Consider the following 10,806-nt stretch of genomic DNA (forward strand, 5'->3'; position numbering starts at 1 on the left):
ACTTGCTTGGATAATCATGGGGTTCGATTCCTAGACTTCTCCTTGGAGAAATCAGACCTGGAAATGCCCTGAAATAGTCCATAAACTTTCTGTTTGATTTTTATGTTCTTCAAAACTTGTTTAAACCTATGCAACTTGTGTCTAACACATCTCATGCCTATGTCCTAATGCTTACAACTTATTCCATGGTTGGTTAAGCTTAAAAACAAGGTTGATACATTTGAAATCAGAGGATTAAACCTCATAAACTTGGTGTTTTGTCTAGGGTTTCAACCCACAAATCATGTCAAACATAGTCTTTGATACATGAGTGATTATGGAACAACTTGGGTTGTCCAAACATACAATCCTCACATGATTTGATGATTTCTATTAGTTAGTTTACTTTACATACATGTAAAGACCTTAGTTCATGACCCTCCTTGGTTGTTTTTACATCAAGTGTAGTGGTGAACATCAAAGGGGTACCTAAATGGAAGTCTTGTCTTCCTACCCCATCCATGACACCCATGACTCAACTTGAGGTACCTAAATGAAGATGTAATCTTCTACCTCTTACTTGAATACTTGAACATTTGGACTTAATAATATGTGTATAATATACGACCTACATACTATCTATGTACACTCGAATCTTTGATGTTGAAATCATATTCATTTGTCAAAGTAGTAGGTTATCATCTAAGGACCTAAACCTTGTTATGATTCTTATGGGTGTTCAACTCATAAAATCATTATAACCCATGAGGTTACCAAGTGTCATACAAGTGTTATGTGTGAAGATGAATATTTTGATATAATATTTTCATGTCACTTTCATTCCAAATCTCGACTCTAAACATGCTTGAACTTAAACCCTTACGCATTCAACCTTCCAACCTCGGCAACTTTGTCACATTGGATAATCGGAAAACATATGCAAACTTTGTGAGTATACTCGTATTCCCCTTTTACTTTTATCACTTTTGGGGTGTAACATGTTTTATCTATCAACAAACTTACACATGAACATTTTGCTTAAACACATGAACATTCCTATAACATGCTTGTATACGTGATGGCTTGATACTTTAAACTTGGGTGATTCTTATGTGTTGAACTTATCATTAACTTCGTACGAGCCAAACCGTGACATATGTAGCGCTATAGGATTAACGACCCGCCCTTTATCATCGGTTATGTCATGAGCATATTGCGTTTTCTTGGTTTGATATGTTAGACACATGCCATGTTTAAATGTTTATCTTGAATCACATGCTTGCTATGTGGAATTGTTCAAACTTATCTTTTGCTATGTACGTATCAAACTTGTATACTCGCCTTTGCTTTTGCATTGAACTTTATTTTAAACATGTTACAGGTTGAGGACGATGATGCTATGAAATGAAGTAGCGTTGATGCCTAGATACACATATAGACGTTTAGGTTTAATCGTTGTATCAATGTTGATTATGTTGTATTGTATTTCCTTTGAACTTGATGTTATTTGATTTCTTTGTAATGTTGACAAAAGAATTATGAAATGAAATTGGTTTATTAAATATTGTCACAAATAGCGTTATGATGACTCTAGCAATCTTCACACTTCGTCTCATCCCGATGTTTCCGCCATTGGTTGGGGTGTAACACCTTTGGTATGTTGCACCTGCATTTGTTAAACCAAAAGGCATAGTAGTATAACAATAAATACCTGTTGGTGTCATAAAAGCAGTATCCTCCTGATCGGAGGGTTCCATTTGGATCTGCTGAAATCCTGAAGAGGCATCCATGAAGGCTAACATCTCGTGTCCAGCGGTAGCATCCACCATTGAATCAATATGAGGTAGAGGAAACGGGTCTTTGGGACAAGCTTTGTTCAAGTCTGTGTAATCCACACATACTCTCCATTTCCCGTTTTTCTTTTGCACCACAACTACATTTGCCAGCCACTTAGGAAACTTCACTTCCCTAATCATCTTGCTTTTTAGTAGTCCTTCAACTTCCTATTGGATGATCACATTTCGTTCCGGAGCAAACTTCCTTCTCTTTTGCTGGACAGGCTTAAATGATTTGTCAATTCTGAGCTTGTGAGTTATAATATCCTTGGAAATGCCTGTCATATCCTCATGTTTCCACGTGAATGTTGACATCCTGTATTTCAAAAAGTTAGTCAATTGATTTTCAATATCCTGAGGGATATTGGTTCCTACGAGCACCGAGATATCTGGATTATCCTGATCCATGATTATTTTCTTTACATCCTGCTCAGAAGCCTCCACAATATCCTGGGACCGCATCTTTAATTGCTATGCTGCACTAGGCTTCGTCGAGGACTTCATTGAAGAAGAATAGCACTCCTTTGCTTCCTGTTGATCACTTTCCACTTTTACTACTCCCCAAGGGGTAGGTATCTTGATGCATTGATGATAGGTCGATGGGACAGCTTTCATGTCATGGATCCAAGGTCTACCTAATATAATATTATAGCAGGATAGGGAGTCAATGACACAAAAGCGCTGCATTGAGTTGACCCCTTCAACGTATACAAGCAGTTTTATCTCCCCTACGGTATTCCTGGCTTCTCCGCTAAAACCAACGAGCACAGTGTCACACCCCGATTTCCACGTGTCTCACCGGTGGGCCCGGTGGGGGATTACCGTGACGATGTTGGCAACAATATAGTCAAACCACACAATTATATAATGCACAGCGGAAGCATAAGATAAATATATAAACTTCAACCTCTGGTTGTAATATCAAAATGTATTACAGGGGTTGAATATATCCACAATGGATCGTAAATAAACATAAAGTATTGTTCCATCAGATACTGCAATCAAGCTTGCGAGACTTATCACGACGCTAGGGAGCTAATACCAGCCAATTTACGTCTAGGTACCTGCACTTAATCTTTTTGGGGAAAATACGTCAGTTTACACTGGTAAATACATTCAACTGACACATTTGAAAATGTTTCTTAAAATTGATTTGAATGCACAAGGCACAAACTCTTTTATAACTTGGGAAAATTATAATAAAATCTTGTGAACGTTTTACATGTTCTTTTATGCGTTCAGTAGCCCGGGTCGTGTCGGGTTAAAGATTTATAGACACACCACGTTTGCGTAAAACCGTAGTATAAAAACCAACGGCTACGTCTTTTAATTTAATGTCGACACTTTATACCGGGTGTACGCCTACACCGGGATGTCGATGGTCGTGGCCATTTCGTAAAATGATGCCAAGGATATCCGGGACAACGGTCATTAAACCCCCCAAAGGCTTATAAGCAACAAAACTGTTTAAATGAGCCGATCATATTATTTAATTAACCACCTAAGCGATGGATGAATATAATGCTCAATCAAGCGGTATTAATATACCGTAACCCAAGCCCATATAGGGGAAATAAGTTAAAGTATTTACCTTTGCAAGTATATTTCCTTAATTTGGATTAAATCACCGATAGCTTTTACTGGGGCTCCTAATCTGGAACGAAGGTTTTAATTAACCTCTTAGAATCCTAACTAGTCTTTATAATGGCCGTAGCCTAGACCGGTTGGTTCCGATATGTATAGATATGGTTTAATCGCGTGAAAGGCGAAAACCGAGAATGGAATGTGATTCTGCCCCAAACAAGTTCAGAGACTTGTTTTATATGGGTTCAAGGTTCACACTCTGGATTTTGGGGTTCAAATAATATAATTTGACCCGTATCGGCTAAATTATGAAAACTAGTTTCATAAGCCGAACCGTGCGCGCAATAGGCGAAACGGTTAACCATGAGAGTCGTACGCTTATTTCCTAAGTCAATATGCCTTAAATGGGTTGTGGTATCAGTAGGATACCTCCCGTGACGCCCGTAACGAGTTTAAGTTAATATTATGCCCCGTAGGGGCTTTTCGGTCATTTTAAAGACTTTAAAAAGGCTTTTCGAGTTCTACAGGAAATCTGAGTTTCCCGAACAGCTTATAAAGCTTAAAATACTTTATTTATTATTTAAAATCAGTAGCAACTGGAATCGGGTCAAAAGACCTTGTAGAACTCATGTTTTGGCCGAAAAGGGCATATTCGGTATTTACCGAACCGTAGCCATAACCGCAGGTTATGAGCGAGGTAAAAATTATTAAAAATCTTTAAAATTCCCAAAATATTATTCCAATACAGTGGGTAAAAGTTTTGGTGACGAAATCTTGGTTTAGATGGTCGTTATGCTAATTGCGCCGTTAATTACTAAAGTTTACTTTAGTTGCGCTTTTTAGCATAACTCTCATTCTAGACCTCGGATTGACGTGAAACTTTAAGGACATGCTTATAATTTAATAAGCAAGGTAATGGTCCGTTCACGTGTCCGAAATACTCGTTTTATTTTATAAAGGCCGTTACGGTCAACTTTTAAGCGAATGACGGAAATGCGCAAAAGACTCGGATAACCCATGAACCGATCACAGAAGTTTATTCCAACATGTGACCTGGTCCTAAGAGGGTCCTAAGGTATATTTATACCTCACTAAAACGGGTCAGAACTGAAGTCAAAGCAAAAGTCAAACTTTTGCGACATTCGGCTCCGAACCGGTTCAATATAGCAAATGATCGATTCAAACGAGCGCAAACAAGTTTATATACTTATTATCATGTTTTATGATTGTCAAAACAGGTTCCATAGTATGTACATTACAGATTATGCATAAATCGCTAAAATAGCTTTCTGTTGACTTTTTAACCGCACGTTTGACTCGATATTTGACATAGTTAGAGTGGTGATCAGGGGGAACCCTTTTAGAGGTTTATTACCCACATAATTACCTACTCAAAACTACTTTTGATCCGTCATAAGACTGAACCATTTGCAAGTTATTGTATTGACAACCGTTAGTTACGACGGTTGTGTTTATAGGCTATAACTATGGAAATGTATGATCAAAATGGTTGTAAACGACTTACAGAAGTGTGTTCTTGCTTATAGAGCAGAGATGGATGCTAGAGAGCTCTTGGAATGATTAGATGAATGTGTTTTGTGTTGTGTGAATTGTTATGCACATAATGTGGCTATTTATAGCCAAAGAAAGCTCTCTAGATCACTACACAACAACCTACACTAATCATGATGATGGGTAGATGTCTCCTGAGTGATATGGGTCAAGTGTAGGGTGCCCATGCCTCATTTATTGAGGTTTGATCGTTCACAATGCTCAAAAGGCAAGAAACTACAAAGTTTCTGCATCTGGGCACTTTACGCGACCCGCATGGAAGTTCCATGCTCCTTTAACGCGGGTCGCCTAAAGTTCAAATATCAGGCGTGTAATTTAGGAGGCTCGCGGCCCGCCTACACTTAAGCCTAACCTTCACGCTGGTCGCGAGAGGTCTGTTTTTCAGATTTTTAAAATCTTTTGTAATGATTATCAGAATCCGGTAATTAATAACGAAATCTTTCGTAATGATTTACCTGACCTTTCGGGTTTGAAGGGGTAACTTTGCGGTTTGGCCCTTGGTTATTTACCGATAGGGGCCTCGTGTTATATACCCGCATTATAAAGTCCCCGGTTAGTTTATTAATTATTTGGAAAGCCTTAACTTTCACTGTTGACGCTTTTAACCCTTTTCATACGAATTTGAGTATAACTCTTTCGTTTTAAGACGGAACTTCGCGGAATTTATACAGTATATTCTAGTGAGCGTATAATACTGTTACGAAGCCTTGGGAAAGTTAAAGGGTCACTCAGAGGTAATATTAAACATGTTGACACAGTTAACCCCTGTAGCTCGTAATCTCTCACTTTCTTCCGCGTTTCGCTTCCGCACGATCTATGATTTGTTCGTTTGAAGGTTTAAGCATTATTTAGGGTTACTATACAGTATATTTACCCTTGTTGACATTTATAACCCTCGAATTTATATACTTTCAAGGTTTGTCAAAATTAGTCCTTTATTTATTATCAATGCCACGTGTAAACAAATGACACGTGTTAACACATTATTGGACACAAAAATTCGAGGTGTTACATCCTCACCCCCTTAAAATAAATCTCGACCCGAGATTTACTCAAATAAATAGGGGTACTTTTCTTTCATTGTAGCTTCGACTTCCCACGTATATTCAGGACCTCTACGAGCATCCCATTTGACTTTTACAATCGGTACGTGCTTTCTGCGAAGCTTCTTCACCTGTCGATCTTCAATCGACAAAGGTTTTTCTATAAATTTTAAGCTCTCATCTATATGCACATCTGTGTGTGGAATCACCAATGATTCATCGGCGAAGCACTTTTTGAGATTGCAGATGTGGAACACGTTGTGAATTCCATTGAGCTCTTCAGGCAAGTTCAACTTATAGGCGACTGACCCGACCCGTTCAATGACCTCAAAAGGTCCTATGTATCTCGGACTCAGTTTGCCTTTCTTGCCGAAACGCATCACCCCCTTCCAGGGTGACACCTTAAGTAATACCTTTTCACCCACTTCGAAGTGAAAATCCTTACGCTTTGGATCAGCGTAGCTCTTCTGCCTATCGCGGGCAGCCTTGAGACGTTCCCGGATCTGGACAATCTTGTCCGTTGTCTGGAAAACAATCTCTGGTCCTGATAATTGGACCTCTCCTACTTCCGCCCAACAAACAGGCGATCTACATTTCCTACCGTATAGTGCCTCAAAAGGCGCAGCCTTTATGCTGGTGTGGTAGCTATTATTGTAGGAGAATTCGATTAGGGGTAGATTCTTATCCCAGTTACCACCTAAATCGATCGCACATGCACGAAGCATGTCTTCTAGCATTTGGATAGTACGCTCACTCTGACCGTCCGTCTGTGGATGGTAAGCCGTACTAAAGTTTAAACGTGTGCCCAAAGATTGCTGGAAACTCTTCCAGAAGTGTGATGTGTATCTAGTATCCCTGTCGGAGATAATAGACACAGGTATGCCGTGTAAGGCTACAATCTTATCAACATAAAGTTGGGCTAACATATCGGAGCTATACGTCTCCTTGATGGGTAGAAAGTGAGCTGATTTAGTCAGCCTATCGACTATGACCCATATCGTATCGTTTCCTTTCCTGGTTTTGGGTAACTTGGTTATGAAGTCCATAGTTACGCATTCCCACTTCCACTCGGGAAGTTCAGGCTGTTGTAGCAAGCCAGACGGCTTTTGGTGCTCGGCTTTGACTTGAGCACAAGTCAAGCACTTTGCTACGTGGGCGGCTACAGACTTTTTCAAGCCTATCCACCAATAATTTGCCTTTAAGTCTTGGTACATCTTATCAGCACCAGGATGAACTGAGTATTTGGAACTATGGGCTTCCTGGAGAACAACATCTCGTAGTCCTCCATAAATCGGAACCCATATACGTCCGTTCAGCCTCAAGATTCCATCCTTGCTAAGAGTCAACTGCTCCTCAGTTACTCCCAGCTTTTCATTTGGATAGTTAGCTTCCAACACAGCCTCTCGCTGTGCAGCTAATATCCTTTCAATTAAATTGTTCTTGACTTCAATGCTCTTGGCATTGATTCGAATGGGTTTTACCCTTTCCTTTCTGCTCAAGGCATCGGCGACTACATTCGCCTTGCCGGGATGGTACCTGATTTCGCAGTCATAATCATTCAGGGTTTCCATCCAACGGCGCTGCCTCATGTTCAACTCCTTCTGGTTGAACAGGTGCTGGAGGCTTTTGTGATCAGAATAAATCACAAATTTAATACCATAAAGGTAGTGCCTCCATAATTTCAGTGCAAATACAACGGCACCCAACTCCAAATCATGGGTGGTGTAATTCTTTTCGTGCACCTTTAATTGCCTTGAAGCATAGGCAATCACCTTGCCCTTCTGCATAAGCACACACCCCATGCCTGTGTGTGATGCATCGCAGTAAACTACAAATTCATCAGTACCTTCAGGTAATGTCAACACAGGTGCGTTGCTTAGCTTTTGCTTCAGTATTTCGAAGGACTCTTGCTGCTTTGGGCCCCAAATGTACTTTTCTTTCTTCTTGGTCAAGGAAGTCAAGGGCGCAGCAATCCTTGAAAAATTTTCGATAAACCTCCGGTAGTATCCTGCTAACCCCAGGAAGCTACGGATTTCGGTAGGCGTCTTTGGCTCTTGCCAGTTCATGACCGCCTTTACCTTAGCGGGATCCACTTGGATACCACACTCACTCACAACGTGTCCTAAAAACTGAACCTCTCGTAGCCAGAATTCACACTTCGAGAATTTGGCGTAGAGTTTCTCACGCTGTAGTAATTCGAGAATGCAACAGAGGTGCTTCTCGTGGTCAGCTTGGTTCTTGGAATAGATAAGGATATCGTCGATGAAGACTATGACGAATTTGTCCAAGTACGGCTTGCAAACGCGATTCATAAGATCCATGAACGCAGCCGGTGCATTTATGAGCCCAAAAGGCATCACTAGGAACTCGTAATGACCATAGCGAGTCCTAAATGCTGTCTTATGTACATCTTCATCTCTGACCCTTAGTTGATGATAGCCCGACCTTAAGTCGATCTTTGAGAAGTAGCTCGCTCCTTGCAGCTGATCGAACAGATCATCGATCCTTGGCAAAGGATATCTGTTCTTTATGGTAACTTTATTCAGTTCTCGATAGTCGATGCACAACCGCATCGATCCGTCCTTCTTCTTTACAAATAGGACAGGAGCTCCCCAGGGAGATGAACTAGGTCTGATAAAACCTTTCGCCAGCAGTTCATCCAACTGGGTCCTCAGTTCTTTCATTTCCGTCGGAGCTAATCTGTAAGGTGCTCTTGCTATCGGAGCCGCTCCAGGAATGATGTCTATTCTGAACTCCACTTGTCTATATGGTGGCAAACCAGGTAGTTCTTCGGGAAAAACCTCGGGGTATTTAGAAATTACAGGAAGATCCTCGATCTTCGGCTTTGGTTCTTCTATTATCACCTGAGCCATGTAAATTACGCAGCCTCTGTTCAAACACCTTGAAGCTTTCAGCATAGATACGTCTTCGGGCAATCCGTACTGCGTATCCCCTCGAATGGTAAGAGATTCACCACTCGGAGTCTTTAAAACTATCTGCCTTTTGCCGCAAATGATTTGGGCCTGATTATGGGATAACCAGTCCATGCCTAGCACAATGTCAAAACCCGCTAATTTGAAGGGAAGTAAAGATAAAGGAAAAGAATGGTTCTTAATGGACATTTCACATCCTTCTAGAACAGTAGAGACGGTTTCTATCGTGCCGTCTGCTAACTCTACTTCGTATTTCGCATCAAGGGTTTTGATAGGCATATTTAGTAGTTGGCAAAATTTCTGGTCTACAAAGGATTTATCAGCGCCAGAATCGAATAGTACTCTTGCAAATATATTATTTACGAGAAAAGTACCTGTAAGCACATTGTCGTCCTTAACCGCTTCCTTTGCATCCATGCGAAAAACTCTCGCATTCGACTTCTTTGTCTCTTCCGCCTTTTTCGCATACTTTGGGCAATTACTCTTTATGTGCCCCTTTTCGTTACAACCATAGCAGGTTGCATCCTTTATCTTTTTGCACTCCACGGTCTTATGATCCTTGGACTTGCATAGCCCACAGGATGGAGTCTTTTGTTGCGACTGTGAACCAGACGCAAACCTACACTTCCCGGAGTGAGGTTTCTTGCAGACCTTACAGTGAGGTCTTCCATCAGCTTGCCCCTCCTTCTTTGCCTCCGACCCTCTATTGCCCTCACCGTTTCCACGGTGCTTTTTCCCAGACTTTCGTGAGGTATCATCCTCACGTTTTCGCTTTTCAGCCTCCTTGCTCCTTTGTGCCCTCAGACGGACAGCATCAAGTGTAAGAGACAAGGAGAGGTCAGTAACTGACCTGAAGGTCGTCGGCCGAGAAGCCTTTACGCTAGCCTTTATTGCAGGCTCCAATCCCCCAATGAAACGGGCGATTCTTCTGGGTTCTGGTGTCACCAGGTATGGAACTAGACGAGACATGGTATTGAAACTCGTCAAATATGCCTGGCAGTCCAGGTTCGTCATCACCAGTGAGACAAAATCAGCCTCTATCTTCTCAACCTCGTGCTGAGGGCAGTAGTTTTCTTTAATGAGAGCAATAAATTCCTCCCATGTCATCCTGTACAAAGCAGACTTACCAGATGCCTGCACCAACGCCCTCCACCATGCCAGGGCCTCGCCCTTCAAAGACTGGGACACATACTTCACCACATCCCTCGCTGCACACCCGCTGATGTCCACAATAGTGTCCATCTCATCTAGCCAGGTGATGCAATCAACAGCACCTTTATCCCCTGTAAATTCCCGGGGCTTACATGATACAAAGTATTTGTAGGTGCAACCCTTAGCACTGGATGCGTCAGTATATTCTCTATCGCGATGAACGCTGTGCTCAGTGGACGAGTGTTTGTCGTCATCTTTCTTGGGTTCAGAGGGTGGTTTGGAGTGTGTCTTTGGTTTAGAGGGTGGTTTTGACACGGTTCTGCCTTGGGACTCAGTATATTGACGATCAATAGCTGCCTGAACAGCATTGTCAATCAGAGCCTTCAGTTGTGCGCCTGTCAGATGCACTGGCGTATTGTCATAGTCATCTTCATTTGTGTGGCTGTTCTCTCCATTGGGATCCGCCATTGTAACTTGAATCTGTTACAGAAGATAACAAAATTTTATTCAAGAGATTATTATATAATTGTCTTTTATGACAATTTGTCAACCATGGTACAGAGACCATATTTGGTTAACTTATTATTTCATTACATATTAGGATCTGAATATATCCTATTTCAGCTATATAGATAATATTGGCGGCATAAAGCCTAATCATGATGATGTTTTATAATATTAGCCGAGATTTCAGAGAATCAAAGGCAT

This window comes from Helianthus annuus, chromosome 15 (assembly GCF_002127325.2).
Source record: "Helianthus annuus cultivar XRQ/B chromosome 15, HanXRQr2.0-SUNRISE, whole genome shotgun sequence".
In the NCBI taxonomy this organism is placed as follows: Eukaryota; Viridiplantae; Streptophyta; class Magnoliopsida; order Asterales; family Asteraceae; genus Helianthus; species Helianthus annuus.